The 21,637-nt window shown below is 47.2% G+C and overlaps 1 pseudogene; it reads left to right on the top strand.

Moving 5' to 3' along the window:
- The window catches only part of LOC123405449, a 71,560-nt pseudogene extending 68,047 nt beyond the window's left edge, over window positions 1-3,513 (top strand).
- The last annotated feature ends 18,124 nt before the right edge of the window (window positions 3,514-21,637 follow it).

The raw sequence follows: 21,637 nt of genomic DNA, 5'->3' as shown, positions 1-21,637 counted from the left end.
TCAATAGAGACCCATAAAGCAAGGACATTTGGCTTTGGAGTTCTGATAGTAAATCTTACTCTGCAAAGAAATACTACAACCATGTACACAAGTCTATTGTTTATAATCCTTTACTCTGTTGGATTTGGAAGAGCTGATGTACCATGAAAATCAAAATGTTTGCCTGGATGCTTATTATGGACAGGCTCAATACACAGGACATGCTTGAACGCCGGCATTGGAAAGTTTCTGAATCCAACCTATGTGTTCTCTGTCATGCTCAGGTCAAGGAGGACAAAGACCACCTTTTCTTCAGCTGTTCCTTTAGCATCAGGATATGGAACTATCTACAGATTTCTTGGCAGGGATCTGACATGTACACAACCACTATTGCTGTAAGGAAGGACTTTGCCCACCCTTTTTTTCTCAGAGGCAGTCTTCACTGCCTGCTGGAACATTTGGACTGTCAGGAATGCCAAGGTTTTCAGGAATGATCAACCTAGCTTGAGGAGATGGAGGTCTGGTTTTATTTATGATATGTCCCTTCTAGCTTACAGAATTAAACCTAGACTTAGAGAGGTTCTCTTGAAGTGGATTTCCTTTTTACCTCCTTGAGGTTTGTAATATCTACCCCACCCCTGTACATTCTAATCCCCTCTGCTGTAAATATTGTAAATATGGTTTAATAAAACTAAGAGGTGTGGGGTGTTTCCCTACAGTAGCCGGTCAAAAAAACGTCTACAAGGAGAAGGTTGCATAGTAGACATCATCCTCACCTCACCAGTCACCAGCGCAACCGTTGTCTTCGCCGCCTCACCAGTCTCCAGCGCAACCGTCGTCTTTGCCGCCTCACGAGTCTCTAGCGCAGCCGTCTCCACAGCCGCATTAGCCGTCTCCACCACCCCGTCAGCCGTCTCCACCGCCCCGTCAGCCGTTTCCAAACACTGAGGATCGGAGCAAAAAGCGGAAACGTAGCCCCGCTAATAGTGGAGGCAGCAAGGGATTCCGTTCACCAAAACGTAAGTCGTCGCTCCTCCCAAAAGTACCTCATAAGAATATGGATAAGAGACCTTGGGACTATACTGGAGAGGACAATATTAAGAGGGGAGACACCCAACATCAATAGTGGAAGGCTGACGTGGCTAACAAGAAGAAGTCGAAAGAGCCAGAGTTCCCGCTCACCCAGAAGATCACGCCGCGTGCGTGAAAATGTTGAAAAACCTTGCAGATTCCCTGCCACCGTTGCGAGCAGACTATGAACGCTCTATTCTCAAGTCGGCTCAGGCAAAAAAGCGTCGGTTGAAGAGAGGGAAATCAGTTGCCCAGCTTGGAGAACAGAAAAAGAAATCGTGCCCCCCGCTCAAAGTGTATTTTGATACAAAGGTGTGCTCGAGCGGAGCTACTGTCGAGGAGAGGAATGATGAAACAGCTGGCATATGTCCGGATTTTCTTGCACAATACGGAGAAGTGGCCAAGGCTCAAGGCATGTTTATTGAAGAGTACTTAAACCATTTGGAGGTATTCGCTGACATAACATACGTGTACCGGTACGGGGATCTTCTCGTCAAACCTGAGTTAGTCAACGAGCTACCTACAAAAATGCGAAGATTGCATGACTGGTACATGCAAGCATGTGCTCAACAGGCAAACTAGATCTACCTTGCATATACAAACGAGCATTTCGGGCATGTAGATGGCGTGATAATGATTGAATTCGACGAATTATTTTAGTTTTTTAACAAGACGCCCTCGACAAATCTATCATCAGTGCCTATTGTTTGTAAGTATTATCAATTTATGTCATTAAGTCTTACTCAGCTCATTCTTGCATGTATAATCTTACTCATCACTCTATTAATTTTGTAGACTGAAGATTCTCGAATGCAAAAGAGGACAAATCTATGACATTGGGTTCATTGACCCATATTTCATTCATCACCATAGTCTCGCAACGAAACCCCGCGATACAGAGAATAACTTGGTACAAGGGTTAAGGTTTTCCGGTACCAAAAGGGAAATACTATTTCCTTACAACTTCAAGTGAGTGTTACTACACACATTCTATTTTCGCTTACTTGATGTTATTATAAGTGTATAATTGACTTGTTATGCGTGCGCAGGTTCCACTTTATTTTGTTAATCATTGTACCTGACAAGGGAGAAGTAATAGTCATGGACCCGAAACGCACACCCCTGGCTGAATGGACGAACATGTAGGATTGCCTCGAGAGGTAATTTCAATCATTATGGCACTATATCGGCAACTTTTCGTTCATTTCCTGATAGCAAGGAATTAATATACATCCTTTATTCATTTCCTTTTCTTGGCAGGGCTTGCAAATGGTTCACCGCCAAGGCTCGGGGTCTTTGGAAGTCAGTTCTTACATTTAAACAAATAGATGTAAGTAACTACTAGCTAGATCCGCGCATCTCTTTATTCTAGTTTCAATACCATTATAATTCTTGATTATGTTTTTGATTGAACTCTCTTCTTGTAAAGTGCTTGAGGTAGGAAAAGGGGAACAATTTATGTGGATACTATGTTTGCGAGTTCATTCGCCACACGACCCATGAGACAGGCAAAAACCGGGACATAAAAAATTTGAAGTACGATAAACAATACTCACAGCTTTATTTTATTACCGTGAATTGTGTTAGGTTTCATTGATATATATATATATTTACCCCTTCTTTAAATTAGATCGAACGGTTGCGGGACGGTCTTCTACCATAGGAACGTGTACGAGCAATTCAAGAGGAAATTGTGGGAATCTTAGATGGAGACGTCCTAGGTGTGAAGGGAGAATACTATTGCCCGTCGATGCGATTGACATGAAATGTTATAGTGTAAAAAAGATGCATATATGTGCATGTAACTCATGTCTACATTTTGTAATATGTTCGACACAGCACGACGGGTGAGATGGTGTAATATATTCGTGACGATGATGTGCAATATAGTTGTTCCTTTATTGCTGTGTATGTATCATCCAATTTAATACAAAACTAGAATTAAAAAGTGCCCAAAACAAATAAATGGGAAAAATAGGGGGGAAGCAAAATAGCCCCATCCAATTTAGTGCAAAACCCTAAACCCTAGAAAGTTCGAAAAAGCAGCGAAGAAATAGCCCCGGTTCGTAATACGAACCGGGACTAATACCCCTCCCCCCTTGCTCCCAGCGCCGCCACGTGAAGGGTCATTAGCCCCGGTTCGTAATACGAATCGGGACTAATACCCCTCCCCCCACTCCCAGCTGCGCCACATGGAGGGTCATTAGCCCCGGTTCGGGGCCGAACCGGGGCTAGCATTAGCCCCAGTTATTTAGTCCCAATTCATGAACCAGGTCTAAAGTCCCAAACGAACCGGGGCTATAGGCCATTTTTCTACTAGTGAAGCAGGTGCACGAGTGCCATGTTTGCGGGTTGGAGTTCGAGATGGTGCAGGTGCTCGGCGGCCACATGCGCTGGCACCGCGAGCAGGAGACCGCCACCACGGCACAGGCGCCGCCCGTCCTGCTCCAGCTTTTCGTCTAGCAGACTAGCACTACGTTGTTATCTCTCAAGTTCAATAGCTAGGCATATATATCTAGTTCTAGTCTAGATTTTCATCGTTGACCTATGTGTGCAATTTGGTTTTGTACATTTGCTGCACACTAGTTAGTCTACTATGGATCCTTGGTTCGATCGTTCGCTCATTGTATTGGGTATATATGCATGCAGCTCGAGGAGGACGAGGAAGAGAGAGAGAAGGGCACCTCTTACAAAGCCCTGGCGGGTATTTCCTATGTGCATGCATGCATTCATGGATGCAATGCCAAGCATCTGCACCACCAAGGAGCAAATACCATGCTCAACTGCGTTGGAGCAAACTTAGGAAATGAACATTGGCGTTCCGTGCTCGTCCACTTAAAGCACAATTGCTCCCTAGGGTGGTTTGATAATTGATCACAACATATGCATCATTGAACTAATGTGTTTTCCAAGTATATTCTAGAAAATTTCAAAAGATGCTATGACTTAAGGTTTATGTGGAGATGCCCCTCGATACAAGAAAGGAATAATATTGTCTCAAGCTTCAAGCTAGAAGACTCTTCATTTTATATTTGTGAGAAATTACTTTTGAGTCCGTAGGAAAGCCATTAATTACCATTAAAAGGGGGTAAGGTAGAAAAATGAATTGATTTCTCAAATGCACAAAGTTAGCCACCAAAATACTCAGTCATTTTTCCGACATATCCACTCTGTCAAGATCCACATACACAAATTCGGTGTCACCAACATTGCCACATCGGACCCACCGAGTTTGAACCTAAGACAGAACCCTAGCCATTCCCACCAAATTGGTGCAACTGAAACTGCATCGGTGCTACCGAGTTCAGTGTGACCAACATTCTCTTGCCAAGATACACAAAATCAGAATTTACGAGTTTGAGTATCGGTGCCACTGAGTTTGGCCATCTGACTGTTAGTTGCCTTTTCGGTGCCATCGAGTTCTATATATCGGTCTCGCCGAGATTCAAAGTTCACCACTTTAGTGCTAATTGGTACCACCGATTTGTCCACTTCGGTGTCACCGAGTTTGCTCTTTTGTGTGTAACGTTTGGATTTTGGTTGCTGCCTATATATACCCCTTCACCCACCTCTCATTCATGGGAGAAGCACTCAGAACCCACACTTCATTTCTTGATCCATTTTCTGAGAGAGAACCACCTGCTCCTGTGTTGAGACCAAGATATTCCAATCCAATCATTTAAAACTTGATCTCTAGCCTCCCCAAACTGCTTTCCACCAAATCAACCTCTCCTACCCATGCATATTCTGTGAGAGAGAGATTTGTGTTGAAGAGACTATCTTTAGAAGCACAAGAGCAAGGACTTCATTGATCTACCCCATTTATTACCTTTTGGAGGGTGGTGTCTCCTAGATTGGTTAAGTGTCGCTTGGGAGCCTCCTACTTCGTGTTGTGGAGTTGAACCAAGATGTTTGTAAGGGCAAGGAGATCGCCTACTTCGTGAAGATCTACCACGAGAAAGGCTAGTCCTCCATGGACGTAAGCCTTGGTGGGATAGACAAGGCCGCTTCTTTATGGACCCTTCGTGGGTGGAGCCCTCTGTGGACTCTCACAACCATTACCCTCTGTGGGTTGAAGTCTCCACTAACATGGACATACGATAGCGCCACCTATCGGAACCATGCCAAAAATCGCCGTGTCAACCTCATGCGTTTGATCTCCCTACCTTACTCCTCTACTTTACACTTGCATGTTTTACTTTCTGCTGCAATACTATTAGAACTGCATGTTTAGGGTGTACTTGACTTGTGATAATTGTCGTAGCTGCCTCTCAAGTAAATTTGGGAAAAGGCAAAAAGATTACCTTGTCAAGTAGTCTAATCACCCCCTCCAGACATACTTTCGATCCTACAGCCACATCAGCAGCCGGCCTGCCATGGGCCATGCCTGTAACGCAGTGGTGCATGGCGTTTCTATATTGGACAACAACGCCCTAGCTTATGGAGTTTCTATGTTGGGCAGAAACGCGACCTAGATCGGCGTGTCTAAGTGCTGCTGCAACGCTAGGTAGCTCGGCGTTTCTAAGTTGGGCAGAAACACCACGGGTTGTGGCGTTGCGAAATGGATCAGATCGTGAAATACTTTCATGTCGACTTCATTTTGTGCCAACGATTGACAAAAGGGTCAGGACAGTGATTTTATCCAAATGTTTTCCACGGGATTTCCCTCTTTCTATTAAGCAACGGAAATAGTATGTTTGTTGCAGGATAAAGGTCATGGGAAAGAGAAACAACAAGTTTGACACACTAGCAGGAAACATGCTCGAAAATGCTCGCACTCAAAACACTTGCTACGCGACAAAAACGACAAAGTAAATTTGCAAACATAAGCACTTTATGACAACTATAACAACAATCTATTGAAGTGTAGCAGCCTATAAATTTGTAAATGGTGTTTGTACTTCTGCAAGTCAACTAATTCTTAACAATTAGCAAGTAACAGATAACTTATCTTTACTGTGTAGATTGTTTGAAGATCTATCATACTTTGTTAATCCACACCAAAATAAACAGCTAGCAAATAACCAGAGAAAAAACCACAAAACAATTGTGTGACCATGGGAAGGATGGCTCTCACCACACACACTCCTTCCGCTTCCAAGCGCCCCTCGTGCGCCCTGCCACCATTGCAGCTCTCTCCGTCGGCACCAAAGCCTTGCAACCTGGGCGATTAGTTCGTGCATCCGCACGAATATATCCGCTTCCAGCTGCGTTTGGACGAGGCCGATGGACTGGACTTCCAAAGCCATGTCTGGTTGAAGCTTCGATTGCGGGTTTCTCCGGATCGCGTCAAACGCTCCGCCGCAAGCTTGCTTTTCATCCGCTTCCGACCTTCCAAACTCCGCCTCGACGCACCACTCGTCGCCACACTGCTGCAATTCCACTTCAGCGGAGTCGTAGCCGACTTCTCTCTTGAACTAGTATCCCAACTCTATTTCTCCTTCCACACTGCCGGTCGCAAGGTCGCCGATTACGTCATTGCTCGCTCACCCATCGCCTCCCACCACTACCTCGCCTACATCACCGACACGTTGCCGCCTCTTGCGAGAGGCCTGCCGTTTCTCCCACCTTTCCCATTCCTCGACTCCTGATCGTCTCTCTTAGCGTTCGTTTCCTTCTCAGGAACAGAAGGGAGCTACAACGACACTGCTACCTACGAGGACAATGGGGGACGCGGGCGGGAAGCCGTCCATGGGACGTGCTCGTGGCTCTTCCTCCCCAACGACATCTCATCGCCGGCGTCGATGGAACACTAAGGTTAGACCGTTTCACCCTCGCTACGCGTTTAGTAAATTCATTATGCATGACTATAGATTCCAGGTCGCATCGCCATTACCGCCACCCTCCAAGACAAATGTTGCTTCCCTGTGGATTGTAGTCGTCTCTGACTCGGTAATCCCTTCGGCCACGTTGGTTAACGATGCTCTTGACCACATGTTTGTGTCTAAATGGGTCTTCAACTGCATCCATGTTAACTCGACTCTCTTCCGAACACAACCATTGTCAGCTTCTGTTTGATACGAGATGGTTTGCCGCTCGCGGCTCCCATTTTCAAATTTTGAACTTCTTCTGTTCTCTTGCCCTCTCCATGCGTTAGACGCGTCTGCTACTGCTTTTGTCCGTTGCAACGCGATTTCCGTTGCGCGCGCGGCGGAGCTGCCCCCCTCAATCCTGAGTACATACAACACGCCCGACAAACTATCACCCATCCCTACTACTATATGTCATATGAGAGACAGACACAAGCTCTTCACATCTCGCATGAAAACGATGTCGCTAACTCTCCTAGAGAAAGTTCCAGTGCTGCTCGGGTGAACAACGGACGCAGAAAGCCCGGCCACTTTGGTCAAATTGACGCTCCAGATGCACACTCATCCACGCCCTCCATGCACTGCCCCTCTCTCATTCACGACTACGACCCGCAAGAGAGTGACCGAGCCACATGCACTTCCCCTACGACTCCTTTCACCATGCACGTGCTCCACCTTGCTGGTATCACTCACTGTGGGACACACTCCCAGACCAGTCCCACGCCAACTCCTGGCCTTCATGCAAGTGTGTGCGCAGCTCCATGCATCACCACAAGCCCTCGTGTGCATCTGTCATCAACTTCCGCCCATCCATCCCACTGTGAGCTAAGCATGGCCAGCCTCAACCCGATGCCTCCCATGGCCGGCAGCTTCGCTGCTACACGTCCCACGCCACTTCCGCCAAGTCGCTCATACACGAACGTCTTGCTATCTACTCCGTCAACACCTGCCATGGAGCTCCACGCCTATATCTCACCCTTCAAGCCGCACCACACTCACTCAGCCCGCTCCACACACAAACACCAAACCGTCACCCGCTGCTTCCAGTGCCTGGCCAGCGACCATCTCGTTGACATTTGCCGCGACCACGTCCGCTGCTCCCAGTGCTGGCGCTCGGGCCATCGCTCGTTCAGGTGCAAAGCTATCCGCGTTCATCCCTTCTTCCCAGTTCTTCCTGTCAGTCTGAAGTCTAACCCAGCCTTTCTCCACAGCGGCGCCATGGCACACACCACTAGCACCCACACCGCCTCGGGCTCTTTCACCGAGGCCAATGACAACGATTTCCACCCGGTTTGGTTCAGCTCGCACTACTACTTCATCGACAACCACTCCACGCCGGTGCTTCCGAGGCAGTTAGGTGTTGCTACCACCACAACTCCTCCTCCGACTGCGGCAACGACCACTAAGGTTTGGAAATAACCACGCTGTCCGTGTCCGGGTCGGACCGGAACAATCAAACCGACTCGAAGTGTATTAGGCTAGCTTTAGTTCTTTATATACTCGTGTAGGCTACCCCTTGTATCCAGATCAGATCAATACAAAGCAATACAGAGCAGGACCGACAAGGCCCTGTTTAGCCATCAGCTCGTGTTCTCGTAGTGGTGCTGCTAGCTAGCAGCGCGAGTATCTCCAGAATCCATTGAGCTGCTTGCCTGCTTGTTTCATTGTACGTCTGTATAGTCAGCTACGTACGCCCGTAAAAGTAACTCGGCCGGTCTGACGACTACAAGCTTGCTGTCGACGGACAGCACTCGTCGACGTGCAACATACAAGAGGATCTGTGCCAACAATTGGTATCTAGAGCTTGATTTATTGACGTGATCTTCGGAAAGCAATCGAAGGATCATGTCAAACCCGGGCAAGGAGATCGTTGTGGCGGGAGCTAGAGCACTGATGCCGATGGTTGGGGGGTCGCAATTCCCCCAGCTGGATCGAGAGGACTACGCACTATGGGCGATGAACATGGAGGTCGCGATGGAGGGAGCGGAATTCTGGGAAGCTGTCGATCCCGGCGGCGCCGAGTACGCGAAGTGCGCGGCAAAGTACCGGACGGATCGTCAGGCGTTAACGGCGATCTACTCCGCCATGCCGAAGGATGTGCTGCAACACCTCGTCGGAAAGAAAACAGCGAAGGAGGCATGGGAGACCATCAAGATCCTGCACCAGGGTCATGACCGTGTCAAGGAAGCACACCTTCAGTCCCTCATGAGAAGCTACGAGTGCCTGAAGATGGAGGAAAGCGAGACGGTTGATCAGTTTGCCTCCCGTCTCAAGACCCTCGTCAACGGCATACGCGGCTATGGTTCAACTCTAGAAGAAGTTGCGATCGTCCGACGATTTTTGCGCGCCGCGCCGGCACGCTACATCCAAATCGTCACATCGATCGAGCAATGTCTTGACCTGAACACTCTCACGGTCGAGGATCTCGTCGGAAGGTTCAAGGCCCACGACAAGAGAATTCGTCTCAGCTTCGGCGATTCGAAGGAGAGTGAGCATCTCATGCTTACAATGGCGCAATGGATGGCCCTGTCGAAAGGAAAGCAAGGTGGATCCACAAGCGGTAGTAAAGCAAAGGAGAAGCAAAGCCCGGCGAAAAAGGACCTCGCTGGACAGGAAGAAAAGGCTAGAAAACCAAGGAGAAAATTTGACATAAAAAAAGTAAGGTGTCACAATTGTGGAATCCTCGGTCACTTCAAGTCTGATTGCAAGAGTCCACCGAAGGAAAAAAGCTCTCATGGCCAAGGGAGGCGATGATAGCGATATGATGCTCATGGTCGAAGTATGCGAGCTTATGGACGAGGATGGTCCAGCTCCGAAGGCACCGGCTACCGAGGTTGTCACGCTCGACGAAGAGAAGGTTTACCTTCATGACAAGAAGAGGGTGAACACGGCGGGGCACGTGTGGTACCTCGACACGGGAGCAAGCAACCACATGACCGGTGACAAGGACCAGTTTACTGAGCTAAATCTCTCGGTTGGAGGCACGGTTCGGTTCGGTGACGGGCGGACCGTTGACATCACAGGGCGAGGTACTGTCCTGTTTGAGCTGAAGAATGGCGGTCACAAGGTACTCACAGATGTGTACTATATTCCCAAGCTAAAGAGCAACATCATAAGTCTTGGCCAGCTCGAGGAGCGTGGTTGCAAGATTGTGCTCGAAGATGGCTATCTATGGGGGTATGACCGTCAGAGGATGCTGATCATGAAGGTGCAGACGTCGCCAAACAGACTCTACGTCCTCAACTTGGATCGTGTGGATCCAGTATGTCTCTTGTCAAGCATGGAGGACTCGGCATGGAAGTGGCACGCGCGCTACGGTCATCTAAATTTCCAGGCTCTTCGGCAACTTGGACAAAAGGAGATGGTACGTGGCCTACCGTGCATTGATCATGTTGAGCAAGTGTGCGACGGTTGCCTTGTTGGGAATCAAAGGCGGGCCTCGTTCCCGAGAGAGGGAAACTTTAGAGCAAGTAAAGCTCTTGAATTGGTCCATGGAGACTTGTGCGGACCCATTACACCGGCTACCCCAGCTGGGAACAAATACTTCTTACTCATCGTCGACGACTTCAGCAGATACATGTGGATTGTGTTGTTGAAGACGAAGGACCAAGCTCTGCAAGCCTTCAAGAAAGTAAAGATGGCAGCCGAGGTAGAATCCGAAGCCAAGCTGAAGGCCCTCCGTACCGATCGGGGGGGGGGGGGTGAGTTCAAGTCTCGTGAATTCACAGAATTTTGCGAAGCACATGGGATCAAGCGGTATCTTACGGCGCCATATTCACCGCAGCAAAACGGTGTTGTGGAACGGAGGAATCAAACCGTGGTGGCGATGGCACGAAGCATGATGAAGAGCAAAGGGGTCCCGGGCAAGTTTTGGGGTGAGGCGGTCAATACGGCCGTTTATTTGCTGAACCGGGCTCCAACCAAGAGTGTGGTTGGGATGACGCCGTACGAAGCATGGTACGGACATAAGCCCGCGGTTGATCATCTTCGTACTTTCGGGTGTGTGGCGCATGTGAAGACAGTGGCCGGGCATACAAGTAAGTTGGCGGATCGGAGTACTCCAATGATATTGGTTGGCTATGAAGCAGGCTCGAAGGCGTACCGTGCGTGCAACCCCTCGACCAATAAGGTGGTTGTGACTCGTGACGTGGTCTTTGAAGAAGCAAGGTCATGGAATTGGAACTCTACCGAGCCGGTATACCCGATCTCTGATGAAATCTTTCACGTTGTTTACAACGAATACGAGCATGCCGATAATCAATCGGAGACTACAACGACGCCGAGTGATTCTCTAGACAACGGAGCGCAGCCGAACGCGCCAGATAAAGCAGGGATAGAGGCGCGCGAAGGCACGTAGCAGGACGCGGCAGACGAGGCATGCGATGGCTCGTGCAACACACCAAGCAATGCTCGAAGCGCTCGACCAAGTGACTGCGTACCACAGGGGAGCAGCCTGGGAGTTGCGCCTGGAAGAGAACCTGGATCGCCAGAAAACAGGAGTTTGGCAACTCCACAAGATGAAAATTCCTCGTCTTCGACAGAACAGGAGACAAGGGAACGTCCGCCGACACCAGTTCGTCTTCGACCAGTGGTGGATTTATATCCGGAGGAAGCACTTCGTACTATTAATCCTGTCAAAGTTATAAGAAGATGACGACAATGTTTGCTTAGCGTCGAGGAACCGACGAAATTTGAAGAAGCAAATACTGAGGAGTGTTGGCGTCGTGCTATGGATGAAGAGTTGGGATCAATACGAGACAACAAAGTATGGGAGCTCGCTGATCTTCCCAACGGTCACAAATCCATAGGGCTCAAGTGGGTGTACAAAGTCAAGAAGGATGCTGAAGGAAACTTGGTCAAGCATAAAGCTCGGCTCGTAGCTAAAGGATTCGTGCAAGAGCAAGGTGTGGACTTCGAGGAAGTGTTCGCTCCAGTCACAAGGATGGAATCGGTGAGGCTAGTTATAGCTCTCGCGGCTCAAGAATCTTGGAGGCTACATCACATGGATGTAAAATCCGCTTTTTTGAACAGGGAGTTGGAAGAAGAAGTATACGTGAAGCAACCACCGGGGTACATCAAAGAAGGAGAAGAACACAAGGTGTTGAAGCTACACAAGGCATTGTACGGGCTACATCAAGCTCCTCGGGCATGGAACATCAAGCTTGACCGTACATTGATTTCTCTTGGTTTTGAGAAAAGTCCACTCGAGCATGCTATGTACAAGTGAGGTAAAGGCAAGGATCGTCTCTTAGTGGGCATCTATGTTGATGATCTCTTGATAACTGGAGCAGACGAAGAGGAGATTGCAAGATTCAAGCTACAAATGAAGGAGCTATTCAAGATGAGTGATCTAGGGCTCTTGACATACTACCTCGGGATCGAGGTACAACAAAAGCCGAACGGGATCACAATATGTCAAGAGGCATATGCAAAGAAGATACTTGAAAGTTGTAGCATGGAGGATTGCAAACCAACTTATGCTCCAATGGAGCCTCAGCTTAAACTTAGCAAAAGGAGTGAAGCCCCTGCGGTTGATGCAATGGATTATAGAAGTGTGGTCGGAAGCCTAAGGTATCTTGTGAATACACGACCGGACTTGGCCTATTCCGTTGGCATAGTGAGTCGCTTCATGGAAGCACCCACGACTGAACATTGGGCAGCTGTCAAACATATACTCAGGTACATCAAAGGGACAACAAACTTCGGTTGTGTCTATTTGAGAGAGAAAAAGAAGGAGATGGTGGAGCTACTTGGCTATAGTGATAGCGACCTGGCAGGAGATGTGGATGACCGTAAAAGTACCTCGGGTCTAGCATATTTCTTGGGTAGGAGCATAGTAACTTGGCTATCACAAAAGCAGAAGGTGGTCGCATTATCGTCCTGCGAAGCAGAGTATATAGCAGCTGCAACCGCAGCGGGTCAAGGTGTATGGCTAGAAAGGCTACTCGGTGACCTCACAGATAAAGAACCAGAAAGAGTGGTGCTCAATGTTGACAACAAGTCTGCGATTGCCCTGTGTAAGAATCCTGTGCATCATGACAGGACTAAGCACATAGATATAATGTATCACTACATACGGCAGTGCGTGGAAGAAGGCAAGATTGAAGTCAACTACGTTTGCGCCGATGATCAGCTTGCAGATATCCTGACCAAGTCTTTGGGACGACAGAAGTTTACAGAGATGCGGAGAAGGATCGGCGTCCAAGCTGTGAAGTGAGGACATCGTGTTTAGGGGGGTGATTGTTGGAAATAACCACGCTGTCCGTGTCCGGGTTGGACCAGAACAATCAAACCGACTCGAAGTGTATTAGGCTAGCTTTAGTTCTTTATATACTCGTGTAGGCTACCCCTTGTATCCAGATCAGATCAATACAAAGCAATACAGAGCAGGACCGACAAGGCCCTGTTTAGCCATCAGCTCGTGTTCTCGTAGTGGTGCTGCTAGCTAGCAGCGCGAGTATCTCCAGAATCCATTGAGCTGCTTGCCTGCTTGTTTCATTGTACGTCTGTATAGTCAGCTACGTACGCCCGTAAAAGTAACTCGGCCGGTCTGACGACTACAAGCTTGCTGTCGACGGACAGCACTCGTCGACGTGCAACATACAAGGGGATCTGTGCCAACAATCGGCCCACCGTTATTCCTGCCCACCACCAAGCCTTGATCCTCTCGACAGACTACGCCCACTATCGCACCCACATAAGCATCCCGCACTAGCTCTGCTCCTCCTCCCACACCTGAACCACAACACTTGCTTCCACCATACATGCCCCCACGCCCTTGGCCGTTGAGTTGCCACTGATCGCTCCACCTCCGTGCCTCATTCTGGAGGTTGACCACCTGCGTTTTATGCACCTCGCCTCCCCCATGCATAACCCATTCGATTTTATCAAACACACTCTCGATGCCAAATGCAATAATTCTTCTGTTGCCGTCATGTCCTCTTCCCACGGCGTGGCACTGCTGTCCTTCCCCAACCATGACTCTCGCTAGAACATCACCGGCCTTGGGGACATCGAGTTCGAAGAGAACACCCTTTCCTTCGAGCGTGTCGAGCACACGAACAACCGCATCATGGCCAACTTTGAAGACCTTATGGAGATCGAGGCCAACGACTTCCCCCACGAGCTTTGGCATGAGTGAAATACTTCTTCGCGCACCTCGACTCGGTCTGCACTGTCGATCAGTATTGCATCAGTGCTAGCGACTTTGTCAGTGTGCGCGTGATGGTCATGGTCACCCGTGGCACGCATCTGCCGCCTGGCATGGTGGTCCTGCTCCCTGGCCGCGACCTCATCATGGTCTCCCTCACCAAACTCGCCTTCCACGCCCATGGGATCGGGCCTGACGACCCGTCCCCCTTCTCCTCGGACGATGGCGGCGATTCGGAATCCTACGACGTCCACGACGCCGCCATTCGCGAGGCGACTCTACGTGAGTTCGTTGTTCGGCCTCTTGGTGGAGGCCCTCCTCCCTCTCAGCACGACTCCGTCTAGAACCGGCGCGCCCAAGCTGGCGCCAAGCAGTCTAATGCTCACGCGCCCACAACGATCGCGCTGCAACCAGGTGGCGCCCTGCCGGCTCTCTTCATCCCCACCACTTCGTCTGTGCTTTCTTCGGCTGCTCCTCTCGCGGCTCACGACACCTCCGCTGCCCTCTCCGTCTCCACTGCCATGGCGCATGTAGACAACGAGGCCCTCCCGGTCATCTTCAACGCGGCGCCATCCCTTCTTGCGTCCTCAACGTCGCCATCTCAACCACCCTCGGCAGTCGTGCCCCTGCCCCCAGGGCTACTGACAATGCTGCGTCTACCTCCACCTCATCGCATCAGTGGGGAGCAAGGTTGTCCCTTCCTCATCTGCTGTCATCTCCAACTTGGACGTCCACGACAACATCATCCGTAAACGTGTTGTCCACTCCCAGTGCGTCGTCTTCACTTCGAAGCTACGTCGCAGTGCGTGCATCACCAACCGGGAGATGCCATTCTACTCGACGGTCTCACAAAAAGCCTTGCGCCTCAAAAACTCTCGCTTCAACCTAGCCAAGGCATCCGACGAGCTCGTGGCTGTTGTGTACGACTCATTCCTTTTCATCTCTGAGGGGGAGGCATCCGATGCTGACGATGCCGCGGTCAAGCTTGCTCACATCGCACTCGTCTCCAGAGGTGAAGCTGATGAGGCAGACGCAATTCACGCTACCGGTGCCCTCCCCTCTCCATAATGAGTGCTAGATGTGTTGCCAGGAATGCACGCCCTTGGGAAGGGTGCTTTCGGTCCATCGCACCCGCAGCCACGCCCATCTCTCGTCCTCTCTGTAATATCAATAGGTTTAGTTTGTTTTTGTGCACCGATAGGGTAGTTTCTCGATGCACCACCTCCTTTATTTCGTTGTTCTTTTGCTACCTGGAATGTGGTGAACCTTGGTTTTACTATGAATCAATCTAGACTCTGTGTTATTTCATGGAATGTCCGCGGACTTGGTGACGAAGATAAGTGCAAAGAAATACTTTCAGATGTTATTACGATCAGGCCGTCGGTTGCTCTCCTACAAGAATCAAAGCTTGACAACATCCCTTTCGCTAAGCTTAATTCCTTCTTACCGCGCTTCCTAGATCAAAATTGTAGGATTGGAAGTATGTCTAGAGGAGGGTTATTAGACTACTTGATAAAATATTTTTTTTGCCTTTTCACAATTTTAGTTGAGAGGCATCTATGACAGTTATAGCAAGTCAAGTACACCCTACACATGCAGTTCCAAGAGTGTAGCAGCAGAAAGTAAAACATGCAAGTGTAAAGTAAAAGAGTAAGGTAGGGAGATCAAACACATGAAGTTGACACGTCGATTTTTGGTATGGTTCTGATAGGTGGCGCTATCGTACGTCCATTTTAGTGGAGACTTCAACCCTCAGAGGGTAACGACAGCGAGAGTCCATGGAGGGCTCCACCCACGGAGGTTCCACAAAGAAGCGACATTGTCTATTCCACCACGGCTTCCGTCCATGGAGGACTAGCCTTACTCACGGTAGATCTTCACGAAGTAGGCGGTCTCCTTGCCCTTACAAACATTGGTTCAACTTCACAACACGAAGTAGGAGGCTCCCAAACGACACCTAACCAATCTAGGAGGCACCACCCTCCAAAAGGTAATAGATGTGGTAGATCAATGAACTCCTTGCTCTTGTGCTTCTAAAGGTAGTCTCATCAACACAAAATCACTCTCTCAAATAATATGCGTGGGTAGGAGAGATTTGATTTGGTGGAGAGCATTTTGAGGAGGCTAGAGATCAAGATTCAAATGAATTGAGTGGAATATCTTGGTCTCAAGACATGAGTAGGTGGTTCTCTCTCAAAAAATGGACTGGCAATGGAGTGTGTGTTCTGAGTGCTTCTCCCACGAATGAGAGGTGGGTGAAGGGGTATATATATACAGCACCCAAAATCCAACCATTACATACAAAGTGGCAAACTCGGTGACACCAAAGTTGAAACCACGGTGGCACCGATTAGCACAAAGTTGTGAAATTTTGAATCTCGTTGAGACCGATATATGAAACTCGTTGACACCGAAAAGGTGGCTAACGGTCAAATGGCCAAACTCGGTGGCACCAATACTCAAACTCGGAAATTTCAGTTTTTTGTATCGAGGTATCTGAAAGTTGGTCACCCAAACTTGGTAGCACGGAAAGGATTCGTTTGCACCGATTTGGTGGTATTGGCTAGGGTTTCTGTGTGAGATCAAACTCGGTGGGTCCGAAATATGAAAGTTGGTGACACCGAATTTGTGTGTGTGGAATTTGATAGAATGGATATGTGGGGAAAATGACTGAGTATTTTGGTGGCTAACTTCGAGTACTTTGAGCAATCAGTTCATTTTACTACCTTGCCCCCCTTTAATAGTATTGGATTTCCTATGGACACAATCAGAAAATAGAATATGAAGAGTCTTCTAGCTTGAAGCTTGAGCCTATAATATTTCTTTCTTGCATCAAGGGGCATCTCCACATAAACCTTTAGCCATAGCATCTTTTGAACTTTTCTGAAATATACTTGGAAAACATATTAGTCCAATGATGCATATGTTGTGATCAATTATCAAAACCACCCTAGGGAGCAATTTTGCTTGTAGTCTCCCCCTTTTTGGTAATTGATAACAACATATAGATCAAAGCTTCGACAAAAGATATAATCAATGATTAGCATCATCGCTTTGAGAAGTATGTAAAAAGCAAGAGCTCCCCGTGAATTTGTGCATTATTTAAAAATTGCATTTGAATGCAAATGCACAATCAATTAGGATCATGGGTCACTCTTCCATGTCACATACATCTTGGTGGTGCGTAAACAAGATAAGAATGAATAGTAAGCACATGACACCAACAAGATAAGTCAATGATCATCACAAGGATAGCTAAAAGATAGTAATGTAGCATCACACAAGATAAAGCGTATGATCACACACAAGATAAAGTCATCCAGAAGATCCAAGTTTTGAAACCAAACGAGAAAAAATAAATCAAAAGCTCTCTCTCACACGAAGTCTATGATCTATACATTTCTCCCCCTTTGGCAACAAGTTACCAAAAAGTTCAAGAACGTATATAACTACTCGTCTCTTTGGGAAGCTGATGATGGGGTTGACAAAAGAGCGTCTACGAAGTCTTTTGTAGATTTTCATGGAGCTGGAGGAGTGGATACTCAAGGTGCCTGAGTTGATGCTGGAGGTGGAGCTGAAGGTGCAGATGCTTGAGCTGATGAAGTCTGTCGTGTCTCCGGAGCAGGTACAACAGCATATCTAGGCTTGGTGCTGAACTGAGTGGTAGTGCGAGGATATGACTCTTCATCATCATCGTCATTGACATCATCATCTGAGCAAGGAATCTTCACAGAGGCAAGTTCATGTTGAAGTTGTTTGACTATAGTGTTCAATTCCGTGACCTTCACATCCATGTCATGAAATTTTGTCTCCACAACTCTCTCAAGGCTCTTCTGGTTTTGCAGAATCTCCTGAATGTTCTTCTCCATGCCTTGGACACAGCTAACTAGAAATGCCATTTGCTCAGCTTGAGTCCCGAGCTGTGGAACTGGTGTTGGCCTATTTCTAGCAGCCTTAGCTTCTGCTGCGTGTGATGTCATCCTGGCTGCAGCAGAATTGGGATCATTTTCATCCATCACCACTTCATTATCTTTAAACTCTGGTTGAATAGGTAGATGGGGACGATCAAGTAGATATACATGCTTGCCTAGCTTGGCATTGATAAGCATCTGAATGTATGGGTCATATCCACATGATCTCTTCTGATCAGTAGCAGTCCTTCAGATAGTCTCTACTATCAAATCCATCACTCTGAATCTGGTGGAGTGTCCTCTGATCATCTTCTCATCACCTGATTTAGGCATCAAGGTGTATCTCAGAATAGTGTTAATTGTGGGTATTCCTACTTGCAAGAAATAAACTAGCCAAATAATCATAAGGAATTGGCTTGTACATATTGGCCATGGAGTTGTGACTCTACTTTGCTTCAGAATACACATCAACATCACTCTATTTTTTCTTAGGGGCACCAATGATAGTGGCTCAGTCATCAATTGTATCTTCGTACTTGTGACCATCAATCATCCAGACCAAAGAACCATCTCCATAGAAATGAACAGTTGCATAAAATTGCATGATCAGCTCATCATTCCATGGGGTCATCTCTTTTCCAACAAACTTCTCAATGTCCACTAGCCTGAAATTTTCTTGGACATGGGGAAAGAAATTCTCATTATCCTTGATATATGTTGATTCAACATTCCTCATATCACTGACAGCTCGACTCTTGTCATACAAGATGATCTCATAGAAATCTTGTTGTTCCTGGGTGTGAAACCTTGGATCGCAGTTCTTCTTCTGATAGCATATGGGTCAACAACTCTCCACTTCCTTAGGCTTGCATCCTTTCTATTCTTCATGTCTTCAGCTATAGGATGAGCATCACAAAATTCAAACTTTTTGAAAATTTGAACAAAGAAATCCTTAGTTTTAACTTTTTGCAGAACACATTTCGGTGGCACCGAGTTTGAACTTTCGGAGTCTCCGAGACATATGATCTCCTTAACAGAAACTTGGTCGTCATTTTCGGTGGCACCGAAAATGACAACTCGGTTTCACCGAGATCATTCTCTAGAACCCTAGGTCCAAAATAGGTAGCACCGAGTTTTGCAACTCGGAGGCACTGAGATGGGGTCTGCGGACAACTAACCTAAAAACTTCCTCGTTTGCTAATCTACGGGATTTTGTGGTGGATGGGGAGGTTTGCACATGGTGGAACATAGATAAATCTTTCAAATGCGTGGGAATTAGATGGAGGAACGCAGAGGAGGATCCGAACCATCCCCTAACTCGGCGGTGGTCCAGCTATGGCGGCGACGATGGTGGAGAATCCGTCGGCGGCGGCGAATCCCAGCGGCGGAGGCGCACGGGGAGTCAAGGGTGACGACCAGGGGTCCACAGGGAGCGTAGGGTTTTGGGACAGAATGACTTTGAAGATTGCAAATCAAAGATTCGGTCTGCTGGAATTTATACCCTTCTGCTGTCGGTGTCATCGAGATTACAAAATCGGTGTCACCGAGTTCCTCTACTGTCAGTTGACAAGGAAACTCGGTGTAACCGAGTTTGTGATTTTGGTGGTACCGATATGAAATCCTAGATCAACTCTAGGAATTAGTGGAACCGAGTTTGTGAAGTTGGCTTCACCGAGTTTATTCCTAGAGAGGTTTTGGAGGTCAACCATTGACGATACGGAACTCCGAGTGCTCCTTCACACAAAGGAATCGAGAAGTGCTTGTTCAAGTTTTGTGATGAAGCATGAATATAACTTGAGATTAGATAGCATAGATAGCTAGAGAAGGGTCCTAGGCATTCTTTCCCTCCAATTGGCAAAAGATAAATCAAAAGCCAAATTACAACAATTGGATGTCCTCGAATGAGCAAACACATGCATACCAACATGCTCACACAATAAGAATGATTGATAAAATATGGTGAATATGCACAAACATCCTAGCAGCTATCAAGCACATGGGCGATGACAAAGTCATCTATATATGAGTATTTTGACTTAGGAGCCAAGTAAGAATACTTGATCATAGTTCATACTCATCGTTAAGGACAAGTGGGGTCACCACTTTTACATAAGCATTGATGTTTTCATATATATTAGGAGATGCTTGTACTCAAGATTTAGAGTAAAGCTCCCCCTTCATATGACACCCCCCTTAAGAGGGTCAAACTAAACTTGGGTTTTGTTGTAGAAGACTTCAAGTAGGTGAAGTAGTAGTGGATGCTCAATGTTGATGAAGATCATCTTGAGTTGGGAGCAATCCTTGTTGTTTTTGACTCTTCTCACCTACATGGTTTAGTCCCAAAGAAAAAGGAACATATGCAGGAATATCTATGGACATGGAGTGAGACACAAATGGGATGATGTCCAAAGATGCATTAGTTACCTTGTTCTTTGCTTACCTTTTAGGGAATGTGTGACTCCTTGAACTAATGCATATGGTTGAGCTTGATTGCATATAGTTTTTGCCAAAATGAATAAGAGTGAATTTCATTGGCAGAGTCATCCCTCAAGAACTCTCTAGTTCTTCCTCTTGGGAATCCACATCAACTTGGTGGGGATCCTTGGAGTTGTGGTAGCACTAGATGAGGCGGTGCTAAAAGTGTCTTTGGGAATCCACTTGACCTTGACTTGGGGTTCTTCTTCATAAAGGTCAATCTCTTCTTGAAGCTTTCCCTTGCCTTTGTGGTCTTGTGGTGAAAGGTCATCTTGTGAGCTTGTTCCCTTGGGATGAGTAGGATCATACTTGTCCTCTTGAGGAACAATCTTAGGAATGGGATATGGACCTTCTTCCCTATCATCTTCGTTGAAGTTGAAGTAGCCAACACCTTGTTTCTTCCGATGTCCTCCTTGCTTGCGTACAATTTCCTCAAATTGTTTACTTCCGGCAAGACCCTTGAAGACACCTCTCTCTATAATCCCTTTCAATAAATCATTTTCTTGCTCAAGTGTAACTTGGCTAAGAGTATCATTAGTGGAATCAAGAGAGCTACTAGAAACAATATTAGGTTTAGCTTTAGCATTGTTGTTACTAGATGAAGAAACTTGCTTGCCTTTGTTACTAGTGTTCTTGGGTTTAACTTGTGGAACAAAAGTAGACAAGAGTAATCGTTTTGCTAGATAAGAAGAACTCTTCTTTCGAAGATCATCATTGATTGCTTTTAGGAACTCATGCTCTTGCTCCAAATTGAGCTTCTCGAAGCGTAGCTTCTCATGAGTTCTTGCAAGCTCTCTATGATCTTCTAGAGTAGTTTCATGATCTAACTTAAGAGTGTTTAATTCTTGAGTTAGTCATTCAATCTCTTTCTTATCGTCATCATTTGATCTCTCTTGACTAGCTTGATAATTAGCAAGTTCATTTTTAGTGCAATCACTAGTTTTATCAAAGAGCAAGTCATCTTCTCCTAACAAGTCATCCTCATCACTATTGAAATCAAGATACTCGGGGTGTGATACCTTGGGGCCTTTAGCCAGGAAACAGTTTCCGACTCCCTCATTTGGTGAATCAAATAAGTCACAGAAGTGGGAGGAAATGAGTTCAATGTCGGCAACACCTTCATCTTGACTATAGTCGGAGTTGGAGTGATAGCTTCTCTCGGAGTGGTGATTACACTCCGAGCGAGAGACCCATTCACCAACATGTGCTTGATGTCTTCTTCTTGAGCTGCTCTTGGTGTA

Source organism: Hordeum vulgare, chromosome 6H (assembly GCF_904849725.1).
Source record: "Hordeum vulgare subsp. vulgare chromosome 6H, MorexV3_pseudomolecules_assembly, whole genome shotgun sequence".
NCBI lineage: Eukaryota > Viridiplantae > Streptophyta > Magnoliopsida > Poales > Poaceae > Hordeum > Hordeum vulgare.
The sequence above is the reverse complement of the archived record's forward strand: the minus strand, read 5'-3'. Positions and strand labels throughout refer to the sequence as shown.